The sequence below is a fragment of the Canis aureus genome, chromosome X, assembly GCF_053574225.1.
Source record: "Canis aureus isolate CA01 chromosome X, VMU_Caureus_v.1.0, whole genome shotgun sequence".
NCBI lineage: Eukaryota > Metazoa > Chordata > Mammalia > Carnivora > Canidae > Canis > Canis aureus.
In genome coordinates, this window is record NC_135649.1 from 66839850 (window position 1) to 66861405 (window position 21556).

At 36.8% G+C, this 21556-nt stretch overlaps 1 long non-coding RNA gene across 2 annotated transcripts in view; it reads left to right on the plus strand.

Annotated features, from left to right (window-relative positions):
• LOC144308685 (uncharacterized) overlaps positions 1-20878 on the plus strand; it is a 35340-nt gene extending 14462 nt beyond the window's left edge. The window contains exons 2-8 of one of the 2 annotated variants that reach the window (XR_013375056.1): positions 278-373; positions 11255-11469; positions 11732-11992; positions 12359-12488; positions 13764-15541; positions 16754-16804; positions 20514-20878. This is a non-coding gene — a long non-coding RNA (uncharacterized LOC144308685). The remainder of the gene's footprint in view (positions 1-277; positions 374-11254; positions 11470-11731; positions 11993-12358; positions 12489-13763; positions 15542-16753; positions 16805-20513) is intronic. The other variant, XR_013375055.1, reaches the window with a different exon arrangement.
• The last annotated feature ends 678 nt before the right edge of the window (positions 20879-21556 follow it).

A 21556-nucleotide genomic window follows, 5' to 3' on the forward strand; every position in this document is an offset into this window, starting at 1 on the left:
GAGATACTAGAGAATATATGTTTTGAGGAACACTGACTTAAAGTTATTTGAAATGTAAACATGTTTTCCAGTTTTAAGGTATCATTATTAAAGATATACAATATTTTATATAATTTATATAGGATTTAGGAATCCATGAGGATATATCCACAAACCCCAGGGTTCTTATCGCCCCAAATTGAGAAACACTGGTTTATGCCTATGAGATCTTTTATTGTTACTAATCAAATTATTCTGTATTAATATACAACTATATTTTTTGGAATTTATTTTAAAGGGATGAATTCTGAGCTGGTTCTGTACCCCCATTCAAGAGGAAGGATGGATCAATTTTAAGTGGATTGAAGCCTGCACTAGACAGCATCATCCAAAGGTGAATCTTGGAGTTGTATTTCAATTCATTGCTTGAGATAAAGTCTAGCATTTGTAAAATGGGATGCTCTGGAAATGTGGACATCTTCAAAATTGAAATAATCCTTGTGTTAACTCAACAAACTTTATTGGGTCACAAACTGGAATAAATAACGAAACCAAAGACATGATTCCTGTTAAGGAGGATGCCAAAATGAACAGATCATTATGGTGTTGGGCAATTTGATGTATACTATAAAAATGTTGGGAAATTCTATGGGGCACAGAGGAAGAGTGGAGGAAACACAGTTACTGAATAAAGTGATGGCTAGGGGATTCCCTTGGTCAGTTTGCTGATAGAGTACATAAGCTGAGGGCTTACAAACACTAAGCCAGTAGTATTTCTTGCTTTTTGCAAATGCATTTTAATGAAGCACATATTTTCTTAAATAGTGATCACTTTTTAAGATTTATTTATTTATTTATTCCAGAGAAAGCAAGAACATGGGGGCGGGGGCAGAAGGCAAAAAAAGAAGAGATAAACGCAAGCATATTCCACTATGAGCACAGAGCCTGACCTGGGTTTTTTCTTTTTTTTTTTTTTAATAATAAATTTATTTTTTATTGGTGTTCAATTTGCCAACATACAGAATAACACCCAGTGCTCATCCCGTCAAGTGCCCCCCTCAGTGCCTGTCACCCATTCACCCCCTCCCCCCGCCCTCCTCCCCTTCCACCACCCCTAGTTCGTTTCCCAGAGTTAGGAGTCTTTATGTTCTGTCTCCCTTTCTGATATTTCCTACCCATTTCTTCTCCCTTCCCTTCTATTCCCTCTCACTATTATATATATTCCCCAAATGAATGAGAACATATAATGTTTGGCCTTCTCCGATTAACTTATTTCACTCAGCATAATACCCTCCAATTCCATCCACGTTGAAGCAAATGGTGGGTATTTGTCATTTCTAATGGCTGAGTAATATTCCATTGTATACATAAACCACATCTTTATCCATTCACCTTTCGATGGACACCGAGGCTCCTTCCACAGTTTGGCTATTGTGGACATTGCTGCTATAAACATCGGGATGCAGGTGTCCCGGCATTGCATTGCTTCTGCATCTTTGGGTAAATCCCAAGTAGTGTAATTGCTGGGTCGTAGGGCAGGTCTATTTTTAACTCTTTGAGGAACCTCCACACCATTCCATTGCACCATTTCACATTCCCACCAACAGTGTAAGAGGGTTCCCTTTTCTCCGCATCCTCTCCAACATTTGTGGTTTCCTGCCTTGTTAAGTTGCCCCATTCTCACTGGTGTGAGGTGGTATCTCATTGTGGTTTTGATTTGTATTTCCCTGATGGCAAGTGATGCAGAACATTTTCTCATGTGCGTGTTGGCCATGTCTATGTCTTCCTCTGTGAGATTTCTCTTCATGTCTTTTGCCCATTTCATGATTGGATTGTTTCTTTGCTGTTGAGTTTCATAAGTTCTTTATAGATCTTGGAAACTAGTCCTTTATCTGATAGGTCATTTGCAAATATCTTCTCCTATTCTGTAGGTTGTCTTTTAGTTTTGTTGACTATATCCTTTGCTGTGCAAAAGCTTCTTATCTTGATGAAGTCCCAATAGTTCATTTTTGCTTTTGTTTCTTTTGCCTTTGTGGATGTATCTTGCAAGAAGTTACTATGGCCAAGTTCAAAAAGGGTGTTGCCTGTGTTCTCCTCTAGGATTTTGATGGAATCCTGTCCCACATTTAGATCTTTCATCCATTTTGAGTTTATCTTTGTGAATGGTGAAAGAGAGTGGTCTAGTTTCATTCTTCTGCAGGTGGATGTCCAATTTTCCCAGCACCATTTATTGAAGAGGCTGTCTTTCTTCCAGTGGATAGTCTTTCCTCCTTTATCGAATATTAGTTGACCGTAAAGTTGAGGGTCCACTTCTGGATTCTCTATTCTGTTCCATTGATCTATGTGTCTGTTTTTGTGCCAGTACCACTGTCTTGATGACCACAGCTTTGTAGTACAACCTGAAATCTGGCATTGTGATGCCCCCAGCTATGGTTTTCTTTTAAAATTCCCCTGGCTATTTGGGGTCTTTTCTGATTCCACACAAATCTTAAAATAATTTGTTCTAACTCTCTGAAGAAAGTCCATGGTATTTTGATAGGGATTGCATTAAACGTGTACATTGCCCTGGGTAACATTGACATTTTCACAATATTAATTCTGCCAATCCATGAGCATGGAATGTTTTTCCATCTCTTTATGTCTTCCTCAATTTCTTTCAGAAGTGTTCTATAGTTTTTAGGGTAATCTATATCCTTTACCTCTTTGGTTAGGTTTATTCCTAGGTATCTTATGCTTTTGGGTGCAATTGTAAATGGGATTGACTCCTTAATTTCTCTTTCTTCAGTCTCATTGTTAGTGTATAGAAATGCCATTTCTGGTCATTGATTTTGTATCCTGCCACGCTGCCAAATTGCTGTATGAGTTCTAGCAATCTTGGGGTGGAGGCTTCTTGGTTTTCTATGTAGAGTATCATGTCATCAGCGAAGAGGGAGAGTTTGACTTCTTTGTCAATTTGAATGCCTTTAATGTCTTTTTGTTCTGACCTGGGTTTGATCCCACCACCATGAAATCACGACCTGAGATGAAACGAAGAGTTGGATGTTTAAGTGACTGTGCCACCCAGGTGCCTCTAGAGTGAGTCACTATTTTTTTTTTTTCATGGATTTGGGGTCAGAAGGAATGAGATACTGGCAAACTTCCAAGTAAGTTCTGAACTGAGAATAAGAACACCTAGTATTTGATTCTGACTTCATCCTTGATCAATTCACCATACATTGAAACTTCAGTGTCTAGGGATGGCTAATGAATTAAGACAGAGACTTGATTATCTCAATCCCTGAAAATGATATTTTGTCATTTGGAAAATTGAAGGCATTTAAGGTTTTTTTTTTTTTGGCATTTCTCTAAGTGGTTTTTATGTTTTCATTTCTGACTTTCTTCATTATAGAACCTTAATATACAGGATTGGAGGAAGTTTTCTGACCCTGGTTTTGTGCATTTTTTCCCATATCCCCCTTTAGTTTTTCTATGTATCTTTCTGTAACTTATCTACACATTTCTCTAGCCACCTCCCTAAATTGTAGAAGATAATAAAACCTAGGGTTGCTATGGCTGAACATTCATAATTTCTTTTCAGGATATCTGGGCCCTGGTTAGCAAGTGTATACCTGCACAGGAGTTTTTGACTTAAGTAAAGAATTTTATTTTATTTTTTTAAAAATATTTTATTTATTAATTCATGAGAGACCCACAGAGAGAGAGGCAGAGACATAGGCAGAGGGAGAAGCAGGCTCCATGCAGGCAGCCTGACATGGGACTGGATCCCGGGTCTCCAGGATCACACCCAGGGCTGAAGGCAGCGCTAAACCGCTGAGCCACCTGGGCTGCCCTAAGTAAAGAATTTTAAAAGTTGATCTGCTAAAATATTCTTATTTGTGAAAGTGTCCTGGGAGAATTGTTTTGCCAGCTTAAAGAGAAGAAAACATACCTCAACTGAGTGTGCTGTTCCCCAATTCTTATATGTTTGGATTGCAAAGACTTGATGTGTATGGTTAAACAGAGCTAATGCCTTCTGCCCCAAGTCTTACAAATTGGCTTGGATGAAAACTTGATTTATTCAATACCATAGTTTTGAGACATACTCTAGACAAATAGCACTTAACACTGGTGTCCCTAGAAATCAAACTCAAGTTGGATCTCAAGTATATGTTTGAGACTTAGCTGATCCACTGAATTTAACAAGTCAAACTTCAATGGCCATGCATCGTTATATATCATTGTATTTATGGCTTTGACTTGGCTGCTTTTATTGGTGATTTAGGCTTTACTTCATTGCTCTCTTCCTTGACCTTTCCAAATTAGAACACTGAGATGTGGAATGTTAGGCTCCTTGTATACTCTGTACAAATGAGTTTGATAAAGAACTTTCTTTTACTATTGATTCTTATATTGGAAATCAACTTTTGATTTCTTCATGTTAGGGTGAGAGATTGAAGCAAAATTTAAATTTTACCAGTGCTAGATTTCTTAGATGATGGGTAGACTTAAAAATTATTTTTTTGACCAACTTGAATGCTATTCTAGTTTCCCCAGAAATAATAGAAGCTATGCAGCAGACCCAAGTGATACCTTTTTATTGCATAAAATATATAATTGAATGCTTGTAACTTTCAAAATAGGGATATGGCTGGGAGATCAGTGTATATTACTGGGTTTTATTATAAAGTGTCTATATTACCTAATCCATAACTCTGAAAACTTTTAGCATACTATATTTTTACATTACTGGATCTCATAAAATATCTAGATTACTTTAATCCATAGCTGTGATAACTTCTGCATACTGTATTTTGTTAGTATGCTTGCCATTTTATAGTGTAATTGGTATGCTGTTACTCATAATCTATATATCATTAGAGTTTTCCAGCCCTACATGTCTCCTTTGACTGAAAACTGGCTATAAATCACTGCCTCCGTTTTATAATGGATTGAGTAGGTCCTTCCATATGGTCGGTGGATGAACAGGAATAAGAGTTTAAGTTGCTAATTTGAATAACTTTTTGATATTATGAATTCTTAATATTGGGGCCTCATGTTTCAACTTTAAAACGGACTACAATTAAATCTCTAAACAGAAAAGAAAAATCAAGTCTTTAGGTCAGATTTGCCAACAATGATGATACCTACTGTAGCAGAATCTGGAAAACAGAATTACCAGTTCTCAGATTCTATTTTGCTTGCTTTAAAAAAAAGCACCTCAATATGTAAGTCTTCAGAATCTATTGGCAGATTTAAAAGAAAAAACTTTCTTATTTTAGAGGCTTACAGAATGGTTTTGAAGATAGTACAGAGAGTTCCTGTATACCCCGCACCCATTTTACCTTATTGTTAACATTTTATAGTACTATGATACATTTGTCACAATTAGTGAACAAATATTGATACATTGTTGTTAACTAAAGTCCATACTCAACATTTTCTCAGTTTTTCTCTAATGCTCTTTTTATGTTCCAGGATCACATCCAAAATACCACCTTGCATCTAATAGTCATATTTTCCTTAGGCTCCTCTTAGTTATGACAGTTTCTCAGACTTTCCTTATTCTTAATGGCATTGACCATTTTGAGGACTAATGGTCAAATATTCTGTAGAATGTCCCTATATTGGAATTTGTCTGATGTTCTTCTCATGATTAGACTGGGCTTGAGTTTTTGGGAACAAGACCATAGCAGTACACTGCCATTCTTCTTTTCTCAAGTACATACTATCAATGTGACATATCACTGTTGATGTTGACTATTATCATTTGGCTAAGGTACTGTTTGCCAAGTTTCTCCACTAAACATATAAAATTATTTTTTCCTTTCCCATACTGTATTTGAAGGGAAGCCACTATGTACTTAAAGAATGGGAAGTTGTGTTCCACCTCTTTGATGGTTAGGGTCTACATAAGTTATTTGGAATTCTTCTGCACAGGAAATGTGCCCTTTCTTCCTTAATTTATGTACTTATTTGATAATTCATTTATAGCAATATGGACTCATGAATATTTATTTTATATTTTAGATAATAATTCATTATTACTTATTTTTGTTCAGAGTGTTCTAGCTTTGGCCTTTGGGAGTTCTTTCAGTTGACTCATTGAACACAACCCCATCCTTATTGAGCATTTTCTTACTTTCTGACATTACCAAGATGGTCTAGGCTCATTTGTATGTCTCTTATCCCAGTTTCTTCAAGGAGTCCTGATTCTTTTTATTGGAGAACAGTATTAGAAATCAAGATGTGAGTGTTATGTGTGCTCATTGCTCCTGGGTGTCATGGCTTCAAAACCTTCTGAGTTGATGAGACTGAGGAAATATACACATGGATATTAACTCATATGCATGTATTTATTAATATTTATATATGTAATCTTCATTTTAAGATAACCATGGGTTTATACAGTTGTTTCCAACTCTAACCCATTGCCCCATGAATTGTTATAGTCTCCTCTCTTTGCTTATCTGTTACTTCCCACTCCCAGCAGCCTGGCTTTGTTGGGAGATTTTTTTATGTTCATGTAGGGTAGATGAGAACATTGACAGTTGCCTCTATGGGTTGATTTAGGGAGATTTTAGCTATAGATTGATTAAAAGCTCCTGAAACTAAAAATGACTGTTTTATGCTAACTGGTTGTCCTAGTTTTGAAACATAGAATAGGTTCCAGAAACAAACCTTTCTTAAAAACTAGGATCTATCCCAAAATCACATTTTGCCCCTCATTTTCAGAATAAATTGCTTTGATACACTTAGGTAATCTGTTCCTTGGTTATGCATTTATTTTCTCAGTTTTTTCTGATAGTTAGAGTACCTTGAGAACACTGAGGTGGGAGGGAGGAGAAAGATGTGTTCTTATGTGAGGTAGGGAAAAATCCATTTAGTGAGCTCCAGCTACTTTTCCAAAGTACTAATATAAGATTCAAGGAGTAGATTTATTTCTTGGCAACATGTAATTCAAATGCAATTTTCAACAGTTTAATTTTATTTGATTTTATTCAAGCTAATGGGTATGCTGATTTTAAAGTGTTCTGATTAATGTCACAGGTATTGCATATAGAGTAGTAGCAAAATAATATAAATCTGTATTGGGCATAATTTTAATATTTATGTCAAATATTTGAGACACTGTTTCTGAAATCTGTATAACAAGTTTGACAGTAGGGAGCTGCTGCCTCACATTTTTTCTTTCTTCCTTCCAAAATTTATTATGAACATCTTCAGAAAAGTTGAAAAATTTGTTTAGTGAACACCAACATGTTCACCCCTTAGATCCTACGATTACTATTTTGCTGTAATTTGATTAAACTTTTAAATAAAAGATTTTATTTATTCATGAGAGATACACAGAGAGAGATAGAGTCAGAGACAGAAGCAGGTTCCACATAGGAAGCCTGATGTGGGACTTGATTCCTGGACTCTGGGATCATGCCCTGAGCCAAAGGCAGACACTCAACCACTGAGCCACCCAGGCATCCCATCTCTCTTGTGCTTTTTTAACGCCCTTAACCAAATTACCTTTTTAAGCTGCTGTAAGCTCTTGTGTACTGCATACCAATGCTATATTTTTTCATATGGCACAAAACCCATTTATATCTTGTTTTCCTCTGTTCTTTTCTTTAAGCTCCAGGCAACAAAAGTAGTACTGCTGGCCACCAATCTGGCACTGAAATTCTTCTTTTTAATGTAGTCATCTAGATGATCTACACTGTTTTATGGTGAAATATAAATATGGTAAAAAATTTTATAGAAACCTCCTATACCCCTGACTAGCCTTGCCCATATCTCAGGGGCAAAAGACCTGAACTGAGAGACAATCTGGGTTTAGGTACTGGCCACCTACTTACTTGTTGTATAAATAACATTGATGGAATCTCATCTTCAGGGCTCCCCAGTTTCTTTATGTAGAGAATGAAATGTCTGATTACATGATCATAATACCCTTTTTAGCTGTGATGGTTCTGTGGCTTGGCAGTTTTGGAGTACTTGAATCAGCGGGCCAGCTATGCCACTTGGTTTTTAAGTCTAATGTATGTTGATATTTTGTTCAGCTATGAGATGAGTGATCAGCAGTCCCAAAATTCTTGTCAATGAATAAGGAACTCTAATACATGGTTCTGTATCCGTTCCAAATGTAACCATTTTTATCTGGCCTTAGATTCCCTCTTAGGGAAAAGGAATCTTCTTGAATATTTCATCACTATAATAACAAAACTAGAAGGCTTTGATCTAAAGCAACCATACTCTGTAAATATGGTTCAGAGTGGCTCAGAAGATCTGAGGAGACTGTGGAATAGTCATTTCCTTTTAGGTATCTTAATTAGGGTGTGTATAAATGAATTTGTACTTCAATCCATTAATTTAAAAATTCTTTCGGTACATTTACTTGTACATAGAACGTCCATTTACCATCATTAATGGGGTTTCAGGAAAGAGCAGACTAAATACATATAAATATGTATGAACTGCCATGTTTAACTGGAAGCCCGAATTTGGGAATAAAGTATCTAATTTTAAACTCAATAAGGATGGGAAGCATGTTGCCAAGAGATTTTGGAGCCCATTGAGCTCATATTGAGAACATCATAGAACACTGGTTTGGCGTCACTGTACATCTTCTCTAGAGAGTAGAGTTGAATAAGTGATCTTTCACATACTGTTGTTAGAACTTCTTTGATATTTATATAAAGGTCTTTATAATGGGAATTCCTGATCAGGAATCTGGAAGCCATACCTGGTACTTTACACACCATAACAAAGTGCCTTCAGGATTGTGTACTTGGTTTAGACCTGGCTCAGTGAGCTCCTATCCTATGGTAAAGGCGACTAGCCAATTAATAAAAATGGTCAAGGCGATTGTACTGTGAGGTAATAGTGGCAATTGGTCTGCTACCTTGCATCTTGGTTACAACTTTAGGTTGTAAATTTGGTCAGCCCTTAAGATGGATATTGCTTTGACCCATATTTGCATTTCATTTTTCTGCACATGCCTAATCCTTCTGTGATACTGCTAGTACTTGATCTTATAAGACCTTAGGGAGACCAAACAGGCTAAAGAGGAGAGATAGGAGATGCCAATATGTAATGCTTTAGGTTAATGCTTCCAATTTCTTTTGTTGAAGATTTCTCAGCAGTTCTAGTGTCCTCCTGAGCTTTATCTTCTCAAGGAAATTCCGAGCATGTGAAACCTGAGGATTCCAAGTAGCTGTAGCAGTTTCACATTCAGCAGATCTTTCTTTTTGAGAATTTGGATAAGCTTCCAAATAATTTTTAAGATGATGGCTTTCAGACCACCTGGAAAAAAAAGATAGTTTGGGAAGCTCATCATTGTGGGAATTCCGTCTTTAGCTTTATGGACTTAAACTTCCTGTTTAAATCTACCATTTAAAACAGCATGGACCAGTTTTTATCAAGTCCTACAGTGGTTTCATTTTTTTGCATATCCATATATATTTTAACTTTATAGATGAGTTTGGCCTATTATTTCATTTATTCTTCAGAGCTAGGCTCCAGTGAAGTCTGTAAGGGCAAGCACACTTGATCCCCATTTCATAAACAAAGAACGAGAGATGCAAAACAATATATTACTTCCTTTCACATCTCATAGCTACTTAGAAAAGAATGAACAAATCTATGCCTTCTGATTAGCAGGCATTGAAATTATTTCCACTTTTCTCTGGCAGACTGGTAGTTAAGTGTTGAAGATTTGTTGATGCATAGTACCAACTCAATATATGTCATAGCCCTGTTTTGGCAGGCCCAATTCTATTGTCTTTGTCTTTGTCTTTGTCATTTCCTTGTTTTAAAAAGTTGAGGATTAGGGCGCCTGGGTGGCTTAGTCGGTTACGCCTCTGACTCTTAATTTTGGCTCAGATCATGATCTCAGGGTGATGAGAATGATCAAGTCCTACATTGGGCTCTGCACTGGGCATGGAGTCTGCTTAAAATTATCTCTCCCCTCTCCCACTACTCCTCCCTGCTCTCCTACCTCTCCCCATTCATTCTTTCAAGAAATAAAAAAGTTAAGGGTTTTTAATTTGAAGAACCATAAAATTGTTGAGAGGTAGAATAACAGACCCAAGAGTCTGTGTAAGCTATTTACTGGTTTCCTAGCTTTCTGTATATTGTTTTTCCTTTTGCATATATTTGCTTAGCTGTTTTACTTTTTTATTTTTAAAGATTTATTTATTTATTCATGAAAGACACAGAGAGAGAGGCAGAGACACAGGCAGAGGGAGAAGCAGGCTCCATGCAGGGAGCCCGACGTGGGACTGGATCCCGGGTCTCCAGGATCACACCCTGGGCTGAAGGCGGTGCTAAACCGCTGAGCCACCCAGGCTGCCCTTTACTGGTGTATTTTTTTTTTTAAGATTTTATTTATTTATTCATAGAGACACACAGAGAGAGAGAGGGAGGCAGAGACACAGGCAGAGGGAGAAGCAGGCTCCATGCAGAGAGCCGGACGTGGGACTCGATCCAGGGTCTCCAGGATCACGCCCTGAGCTGCAGGTGGCACTAAACCGCTGCGCTAACGGGGCTGCCCCCCCCCCCTTTTTTTTTTTTTTAAGATACTGGTGTTTTATATGTCTTTAACCATTCTTGATTTCTCTGAAATCCTGGGACTGTGGTGCCCCATTTATATAAGCTGTTCAAGAAATGTACTATGTAGATTGAGTAGAAAACAGTTTTGTTTACCTTGGCAATATTCTAGCATCTTCCTGCTTGCCATACAAGTTACAAGAGAGAAATGCTATAAAACTAGATGGAGAGGCACTCTCATTGAGGTAGATTGCTCAGTTCTTAAAATAGTGCTTATAAAAGAAACCTGAGGCAATGTGAAGAAGAATTCTTAACTCATGGGGTCAGATCACATGGGAGCTTTTGACTTGATGGCTCACTTGGTTGAGAAACTTCTATTTTCAACTCCTAGATTTCTTAAACCTCACTATATTTTATGATAAGAATACCAGGGTATTAATAATGCACCTTAGACAAATGCTCATCAGTGGAGACTGGAGAATAAAGCACAGTATGGGAATTCTGCTGATTTATTCAGCTCTAAATTGCTCTTTGAGATGAGGGGAAGTTCAAGGAACGGAGCTGGAATGAATAGAAGAATTTGCATGTTGCTAGGCTCATAGCTAGGATAATAGAGCACAATGCAGTTCTAAATCTTCACCCCTCAATCCATCTGAAGAAAAAGTCAAACACAGTTTAACTACTAGTTGCTAATTGGGAGAGACTTTCCTGGTGTTCTGCATTTCAGTAACTTATTTTTCTTTGATCTCTTCTCCAGATGTTCCTCAGAAGAATAGGCTTGTTGCTCTACAGTGTTAGTGACCCGTTCCCTTTGACGATCCCTAGGTGGAGATGGGGCATGAGGATCCTCCAGGGGAAAAGCTCACTACCACTAGGCAACAACCCTAGGCCAGGAGGTTCTACTACCAAGTTTTTTCCTTGGGCCCAGGGAGGAAGATGAAGTCTCAAAACAACCACCACACATTAGAGGTGGTAAGTTGTCTCTAAAGGCATGGTGAATAGCTATTAATTTTGATCTTGTATTACATTGCACTTAGCTTTCCACTGAGTTTGCTTCTGTCATTATCAACTGTGTCTGCTATGGTAAAAATAGCTTCCTTACTAACCTGGGAAGTGACTGGGTGTGAAATGGGTGAAAATAATATTAAGAGAGTAGCAGGCTGTATGAGTTAGGATGTTTACCGTGGGACTAGTGTGTGGTAGAGACTTACAGCTAAATTGTTCTTTCTTTTAGGAGAGCATGGGCAGTAACTGCCATGTCTGTGACATTGATCATGGTCAGATCGTCATTTTGGATCCTTGACCCCAAAGTCTTTCTTGAGGCCCCGTTGGAGAATTTTGACAATCGTTTACATACTTCAAGATACCTTAGGATGTCTTTGGGATAAAACATGAAACAAGCTGTTAGAGAAGATAAATAGGAGTTATATCATTTCTGCTGTACTTGATGATTGATGGAGCCTGACCAGAAATGGCATAAAGTTTCTATTGTCAGGTAAGACTTTGCATACTCTAGGGTAGTGATAAGAGAAGCTGATTAGGGGAATGTAGGCTGGAAGATGGAAATGACCATTCAGTAAGTAGTAAAACCTTGATTAAATAGATTTTGTACATACTATTCAACTAAGAGAATAAGACTATGATTTGATGGTGTTTCTAGTGTTATTAGGCAACACATTTTTCTGTCTTTGCCATAGTTTTCTATTCTGTTGAATAAAAGCTTCAACTTTATATGTTTCTAAGCGTTGTACAGGCATTTTCTATAGCTCATTAATTTGAATCTTCTCATAACTCTTGCATAGTAATACTCAGTTAATAGTTGTATATGGCACTTATATGGTTTCCTTCTCATTTTTTATAGCTCCTGATTGTTCCCTTTTTATCTACCAAATCATTGTCTCCCAAAAGCAGTGCAGAGGGCAAGAAAGTGGAACATATCAAAGGAAGATCAACATGCCTGGCATGCTAGCATTTTAGAACATCAGAATGAAGTAAGTTGTTGGTGTTGTAATCCTGTGAGTATTATTAGAGCTCATAGCTGTTTGTTCTAGGTTTGTATGGGATGAGAGATGATAGTCTAACAGGGAGTTGGTATCCAATATGAGATCTAAGGATAACCATTAAACCTATATTACCAAATGGGTTCACTGAAGCAGCTCAAAGGTACTGCAGTCTGCATACCAGTTGCGTTCAAGTAATTGAGTCTCACCATGTCTCTTCTTTCTCTTCACTGCATAAATACTTTGCCATTTTTAGAAGCCTAAACCATAGAAACCTAAAACAAAAAAGTGTTTTTTGTTTTTGTTTTTGTTTTTGTTTTTTTGCTGAAAGTGTGGCTCTTTCTCACCTTCTCTTGTGAAAGAATCTATCTGCAGTTAAGATTTACTGTTAAAGGAAGCCCAGTCTTTGAAGCTGCCATCATACTTGTGAAGCATGTGAAAATGAAGTTAGTTTTTTAGGGGATGGGGAAAAGTGAAGATATAAAGGGAGAGGATTGACTGGGTGCTCTAAGGGTCCTTTTATAATTAGATATCTGTGGCATCTTGTTTGGTTCTTTTGGAAATCCTTGTAAAGAGTTGAAGCAGAATATTAAAAGGTACACTTTCTTTCTTGATTTTATTTATTTATTCATGAGAGAGACAGGCAAAGACACAGGCAGAAGGAGAAGCAGGCTGTATGCAGGGAGCCTGATGTGGGACTCAATCCCGGTACTCCGGGATCACGCCCTGAGCCCAAGGCAGACCCTCAACCACTGAGCCACCCAGGTGTCCCAACACATTCTGTATTTAAATCTTCTGCCATTCATTAGGTGTATGGCCTTTGTCAATCTAGAGTTTTTGGTTAGACTTATATGTGAATGTTAAATGAAATCATGTATGTATATACAGTGTTTAGTAGTCTCTGGCCCATGGTAAGTAAAAGATAATCCAAGAAATTTCATAAATTAATTTGACACAATACAGGTGACCACTTAAATCATCTAGTGGCAGACAGAGTTGCATGTTTTGGTTCTATTTAAGAAATTTGTAAGGTAAAGGTTTATATGTAGAAAACATCTATGCTGTTGTTGGTTATTATAATGATTATTACTGTTAGTAATATAAGTAGTATTAGTACTAATAATAGCTTATTTTAATTATTAATGCACTTTTTGTTGTCTTCTTTTTGTGATGCTTCTCATATGCCTCTGTGTCCCTTACTGTATTTTGTCTTTACTTCTTTCTTTCTCTGAATGTCTGCCTTGGCTTATCTCTTTCACTCAAAAGTGTGTATTTCTTTGCTTGTCTATTTCTTTTTTAAATCTCTTTGGTTGTCCTTCTATCTAAAGTGTGTCTTAGCCATTCCTTGATTATTTTGTTAGTTTCGTCTATGTGTATCTTTGTCTCCTTTTGTTTATTGTTCCTAAGAGTGGTCTGTGCCTTGTCTTAGATGTCTCTCTCTAGTTTTTTCATTTTGTTTCTGATTCTCTTTGCTCTCCTAGATCTGGCTCTTCTTTCACTGTTCTTCCCTTCGTGTCTCTGTGTCACATGCTGTGTCCTTTTTGTTTATTTCTTGTTCTGCCTATACCTCTCTTCTCTTACTGTTGTGAACTCTGATTGTCTTCCCTTCCTCTTCATGTTGGTTTGACATTTCACCTTTTCCTCATTCTGGGCTTCCCTTTCTGCTTTTTCTACTCATTATCCCACATTTCTCTTTTATATGTATTTTTTTCTGCCTCTCTTGGGGGCAGTTTTCTCTCTTTTCTCCTGATCAGTGTTTCTTTGTTCTTTGTGACTTTCCATTTCAGCATTCATCTCTGTTCTCTTCTTTCTTCTCTGCTTTCCCCCTTCTGCTTACCTTTGAGTATTTCAGCCTTTTTATGTGTCTGTGTTTACCCCCTTTGGCTTTATGGAGTCCTCTTGAGTCCTTGCATATTTTGTACATTTCTATGGTCACGTGTGTGTGTTTGTGACAGAGGGGTTTCCTAACCCCTTCCCAATAGGAACTGAGTGCCAGCTATCAAAATAAGCATTGCAGAGCTGTTCATTATGCCAGGACACCCTATGAGATGATCTAAGAACTATGATGGACAGAAAGTGGAAGGCCCATAATGGATAGAAGGCCCAACGTAAAATAAAGATGGTCTGAGACTTGTGGCCTGAAGACAAGCATGGAAAACCTGTGTTTCAAGATAGATGGAATCCTCAGGCTTGAGACCATCATGGCTCTGGCTATGATTGAAAATGGTGGCCCTTGTTGGATAGAAGACCTGTCTGAGTTGGATGGAAAGTTCAAATCTTGAGTTAAATAGGAGTTCAAAGACCCAGAGTGGGAGACTGAAGGCTTAAGCATGGGGACTAATGAAATGTCTGAGACCTAAGACACAAGGTCTAAGTGAGATAAAAACCTAAGATCCAAGGATGGAAGGCCCCAGAGGACTCCTGCCTTTCTAGATGGACAGAAAGCTGAAGAGAAAGATATATCAAGACTAATCAGGTGGGCAGCTAGAAGCCCATGACACAGAATCCGGGAAGGAAAGAAGCCCCAAGACCAGAGGAAATCCTAAGATGAGAACACAAAACACCAGCTTTTTTCTGTTCCTGTCCTCCCTACTCATGGACATTTTCAGTTCTCCCTTTCCAGTTCTTACATTTTCACATAAACCCACTTGTTGTGAGAAGCCCTTTTTGATGTTGCTATTGCCTTCAGGAGCCATATCTTGAGATTGGCAATATTATGCTTGGGCCAGTCTTAAGCCAATTTTTATCACAGTTTTGAGCCATTTATTAAGTGTTTATTTTTTAAATTTCCATTTCTCTTCATCTCTACTTCTGGAGAGAGACATATAGGTAACATTGTATTTCAGTTCTCCCTTTTCCTTAGAAGCTCTAGGCTGATAAGCAAAGGCAAGCGTCAGGCTGTTGGGGGAAAAAAAGTGCCAGGCTATCTAGAGAAAATGTGAAGAGATGTTCCAGGCCAATGAGAAGAATTAGACAAGGAGTACCCAGATATGCCAGCCTGTTGAGAAGCACCAGCCTGCAACACCTTTCTTCTTTGCTCTTGGGTGAGCGGGATTCTTGGGGTTTGGGATTCCTAGTGATGGTTATAAAATTGGGCCTGGGACAGAGTAAGGCCCCAAGGAGACAGTTTGAACTCCCTGCTTATAGTAGTGGCCTAATAATTTGGGAGATTGTGCCAACACTGCTTCTGGGTTTAATACCCACCTCTAGGCTTAAAGGTGAGAGAATTTGGGAAGATTGAGCATGTTTAATCCTTTACTTGATTTTTTTTTCCTACCTTACCATGAGAAGATAATTATAAGTAATTGAGAATATATGTGAAAGCATTGTAACACACAGAAAACACAAGGCATTCTTAGTAATACTATATTGGCAGCCATGCACAGCTAACATTTAAAGTGCACTGTCAGTTGTGAAGCATTATATAAATCAGGAGTCATCATACCCTTTCCATAAAGGGTCAAATGGTAAATATTTTAGGTTTGTGGTCCAAATGGTCTCAGACATCTTTTTTTTGTTTGTTTTACAACCCTTTAAAAAGGAAGAACTATTCTTAGCTTGTGAACCAAGTAGATTTGGTCTGGCAGCCATGGTTTTATCACCTGTGATGTAAATACCAGGGACAATGTGCTGAATAATATTTTTTCTGGGTGTCTGTCCCTATGCTAGGCACTAAGGATACAATAATTATTGATGATCACACCTTGGTGACCTGAAGAAAAATATGTGAACGTGCTTTGTAAATTATAAAGCACTTAAAGGTTTATGAGTTTGATTTGATCAACAAATACTGATTACATAGTAACTCTATTCTACTGTACTAGACACTATAGATTCAAAGATTAAAAGAAGACTGAATAAAGTACTTTGTCAAGTCTGTAATACTATGCAGAATTGTTTGATTAGGAATTGTTTGATAAACGAATAACTCCTGTATTTGTGGCCATTGTGTTTCTGCTGCTCTGGTAATTTTAAGTAAAAATACAGTATTCCAGGTAGCAGAGAAACAAACACATGGAAACTGCTTTGAAACCATAAGATACACTACAAACACAAGGGATTAAGCTATTGTGAGCACTTAAAATGTGCCAGATACATGCTAGGTGCTACAGATTGTCAAAGGGAGAAAGTGTTATTATGGAATTAAAAATTTCAGATCATGAAGGGCATATTAAAGTGTTTTAAACTAAAGCACTATATAAATACCAGTGGGTTATATGTTTATTAATCGATGAATATTATCTTTTACGGGCCAGGTACTGTTTGAGTACTGTGAAATCCAAGATAATGCTCCCATGTAATAAGAGGTAGGTTTATGTCCTAGACTAGTTAGATGTAAAGAATTAGATATTGTTTATTTTAATCAATCAAGGCTTTACTGGGCATATCTAAATTATCACCAGTGTATTTTCCTAGGTGACAAGAAATTAGAATGATTGAGAATGCCCTTGCACTTTCTTTCTTTTTTTTTTTAAGATTTTATTTATTTATTCATGAGAGACCCAGAAAGAGAGAAGCAGAGACACAGGCAGAGGGAGAAGCAGGCTCCATGCAGGGAGCCTTATGTGGGACTCAATCCCAGGATTCCAGGATCACGCCCTGGGCTGAAGGCCGACACTAAACCGCTGAGCCACCCAGGTGTCCCCACCCTTGCACTTTCTGGAGTGCTATATAAGTGTAAGATATTAGCTGTTTTCTGTGTGAATAAAACCTTTCTGTGAGATAGGCATTTTCTCTACAAAATTCTCATTTTGTGCTTGACATCCACTATGATGAAGGTAGTATGAATAGTTACACAAACTGAGGGTTTAAGTACTTGTTGAATTAATGAATATCCTCAGTTGCTTAATAGGTGAACTCATTATTACAGGCACTATAGAGATACACAGACTTAATATTTCATTGTGCTTACAGTTGAAAATAAAACAATATATGTTAGTATTTTGGGAAGTCTACAGCACCGTGTAAGTTTAACTATTTTCTAATTCGGTGCTGAGTAGTAGTATAAATTATATCACAGTCATCATTATACTATGAAAAAAGTTGAAAATTTTTTAAGGAAGAATTGTTAACTATTGAACACTCTGAATATAATATATAAAGGATTAAATATCTGATAAATGTAAAACTGGATAATAATTGTCTATTATGTGCCAATCTCCTTGCTAGGCATTGGGAATGTGAAGATAAACCATCTTTATTGTTTCCTGGGTAGCAGCAGATAATGTATAAAATAAATTTAAAAGTTCTTAAACTGCCATACATATAAGAAATACCTGATGAATTATTTATTATTTATTGATTATTTACTTTCTTTTATCCCCAGAGATAGCGGCTGGGGATGTAAAAACTCATTATCAGAGATCTGTGTAAATTTACAAAGCCTCGTGTTCTATAAGGAAATAACTTGGCTTAATGAGTGATTACTGGTTACTTTCTATAAAAGAGCTTATTTAATAAAAACATGGGAAAAATGCCATTGTGCCAGGCAGAATGCTAAATGCTGAGCTCTGTGGAAAGATAAAATCTCAGAAATGTACTTGCTCCCAGGCCTGGCTGAAGAGATGGGAAATATTTTTAAGAAGCAGGGTGTTACAATCCTCTTATCAGTCTTTAAAATGTTCAATGCTGAAGGTGGAGGTGAATTATTTCCACCTTAGCCTGGCTTGAGTCATTAAAGGAGTAAAAATAAATCACTAAGGTTTGCTTTTAGATTCATTTGATATATACATCATTTTTTATGTGGAATACATCATTCTAGATCCTAAGAGAATTGAAATGGGCCAAGTTAAGAGCACATTAGAATAAAGATTATAGATGAAGATAAGAAAATATCATTGAGTTTTGAGTAAATATTTTAATGCTTATGTTCTGGAAGGTATTATGCTAGATAAATTCGTTGAATGGGTCTGGTCCAGAAAACCCATGGACTTGTCTTGGAGATTAAAAAAATAGAAAAATAAGGCACATGGTTCTTTTAAAATTAAATGAAGACATTACTCCTAGTTCTAGAGAGTCCCAATGTCACATGCTCATTGACCTAGTTTGAAGCCAGCAGACTGATAAAAGGGCACCTAGGGCTTACCCTTGAATTAATTAATTTACTATTCTGTTTTTATTATAAATGAATGACTTAAGATGAGAATTGAGATAAAACAACTAGTTTTAAAACATTTGCATATTGGCCTGGCTTAGAGTCAGAAAGCACCTTGAGCAATAGATTTTTTTCTAGATTTTCCATATTTTGTAAAAATTTATTGACTGAATAAAGTACTGTTCTGAAATGGTGCAATTGAAGAAATGTAAAGGTCCTTGACCAAAATGTAATTTAATCTCATTAGCTTTTGGTGGAAACATAAGAATAAATTTAATAAGAGAATGCAGTTCTTTCATTAGTTGAAAAAACTTTTTTTTTTTAAAAAACTTTATTGAGCAGCTGTGACATTAAGACACTAAGAATAAATGATCACCTTCTCTTTGGCATGTTTTGTAGAGTAGGAATAAGAGAGGACTTTCTATTCATACAAACATCAAAGAAGGTGATGTTAAATTGGAATGGATCTGGTATGAAAGGCACTTAATTTATTTTGGAGATTCAGTAAAACAAAACAAAACAAAACAAAACAAAAAAAATGGAATGAAATTCTTCCTTAAATGGAAGTGTCTCTTTCAAGGCATTCTCTTAATTGCTAGACAGAAAACAAAAAAGATCATGACTGAAAGAAAGTTGATTTTTTTTTTTATTAGCTTAGAGACTAGAATATGAGAGGTTACTGTTCATTTCTTCATTTCTTCATTCTACAGGGTTGAGTGCCTGTTATGTATAAGGTGTTTTGCTATATTCCCAGTTTGCCCCAGAGACAAGAAAAAAATGAATGCTTTCCTAGAGAACATTTAAACTTTCCTTTTGGTTTGTTTTGTGATAGGGACATGGCTCAGTGCTTAGTACCTTAATAATGTTGTGGTTTTTAATTCCTTTTCCATGTTTCTTTTAGTACTCTGGCCACTACAATAAGCAGGGTTTTCAATTGAGCTAGCTTTTTAAGTATCAGGAACTTTCCTTATAGTAGACACTTTATTTTTACCGACCCATCCCTCAGGAAAAATGGCTGTTTTTGTATTAAATGTTGCCATTAAAATGGCTTTTTTTGTATTAAATATTAAAGCCACTGCTGGGCAGGAGGAGGGATGACAACTAATTCCCAATCCCCAGTCTCACTGGTAACAGCCTTGAGAAAGCACTCATACTCAGGCCACAATTGGTTTTGAAATGCATTTACCAGTTTTATCTGCTTTTAATTCTTTACATTTTACATACTGACAAATAAACACTGCCTAAATAGATCTCTTTGAAGAACGATCCTCAGATGGTACATAACATAATGGGAGAGACATGATTTCTCTTTTGCAACAGCTTTGCAACTTAACCTTTAGAAATCTCACCATCAAAACATGTTTCAGGAAAGGATTTCTTAGAGTGGAATTATGTCAGTGAATAAAAATAGCTTAACAATTTTACCATGTTTAATTTTTAAGAATAGAAATTGGAAATAATTGGCAAAAATTTGAGGTAAACAACAACAAAAAATTCTCAATCTAGGCCTAACTGGGTTTTGACCTTTTCTATTTTTAAATCACTCATAGAGGGTGGGATTAGGAGGAAGAGTGAAAGAAAAGGTCAAACCAGTCTCTAAGGGCAGCCTGCTTGTGCTTTGGATTGGTTTTAAGAGCATTACTACTTCCAAATCTAACTAGGGGATTGCCTTTTTTCAGTTTAATGCAATTCCAATAACTAGTCATTGTTGAGATGAAGACACAGTACTTTCTCCCCACTCATTTCTATAAGTTTTTGAGAAACATTTTTGGGCTAAATGGTTATCAACTAAATACTAATGTTTGGCTTTTAATATGTGGTATTAGCTGGATTCTGTAACACTTGTATTTTCAGGTTGGGGTTGGGAAATGCATTATTGGAAATTGGAAAGGAGAAAGTAACTAAAAGCCTTCCTTTCACAGTTTCTGGCATCCTAAGACTACCCCTACTGATAAGGATAAGAACATGCTGTCATCTGATTTTTATGGCATAAATGAAATTGAACAAAACAGTTTTTTAAAGGAAATTGCTTCGTCTTTACCTTTGTACCTAAAAGGGAATCTATGCCAATACTTCGATAAGTGGGAAGACTTATGACTGGACTTATGACTTGGACTTATGAACTGATGTGAAATGCAGAACCTTTGAGCTTTAAGTGTTTTGAAGATTGAAAAATCTTGCTCAGCATCAGTGACCACAAAAACAATCTAAAGCCATCTACATGTCACAACTGAAACAAATTGGGGAATGTGTTTTCTAATGTCAAATAAAATGTAATGTTTTGAAATTTTTGTATTTTGATGTGACAAGTTCTACCTCCGTGTTCCTAGATACACTAGTAATCTCATTTTTTTCCTACCTTAATCACCCAGCTTGGATAAATGGTTTGAGGTCTCATTTGTTTATTACTTCAGTTGCTTTGGCCAGGGATACTGAGATGTACAACCTAATAGAAAGATGTGAGAAGCAAAAAACTATTTAGGTACCAGGGTGATACAGGAGTAAGGCATAACAAGACTTTTTCTAAGGATGTGGAAAGTAGGATGTATTCAGGAAGGAAATCACTATAATTAATGAATCCTGACTTAGTCAATGGATTTTTGGTGTTCGTAGAACTCTGAATGATTAAATACTGTATTGTTAGATTGGTGACTTCACAGGCATATGACTCCTTGCAGTGCTTACAGGCAGGAGTTTCTATTCCTTTTTTGACAAATACTGTCTTTGAAGAAAGTCTTAAGTCCTTATGGGCCAAGTGAGTTCAGCACATGTGTGTGGAGAACTCATTATAACCTTGTAATACATGAGTAGGGTGTCAGGTGATAAAATTGACACATGTCATGGTGTGTTGCTTCTGAAAGAGAATGGACCTCGGTAATCCTTGCTGATTTATTTTCATTTCCCTACAGGGCTATTTCTGTTGGACAGGGATAAGTTGGTGGGGGAAAAGTGGAGAGGTTAGGAA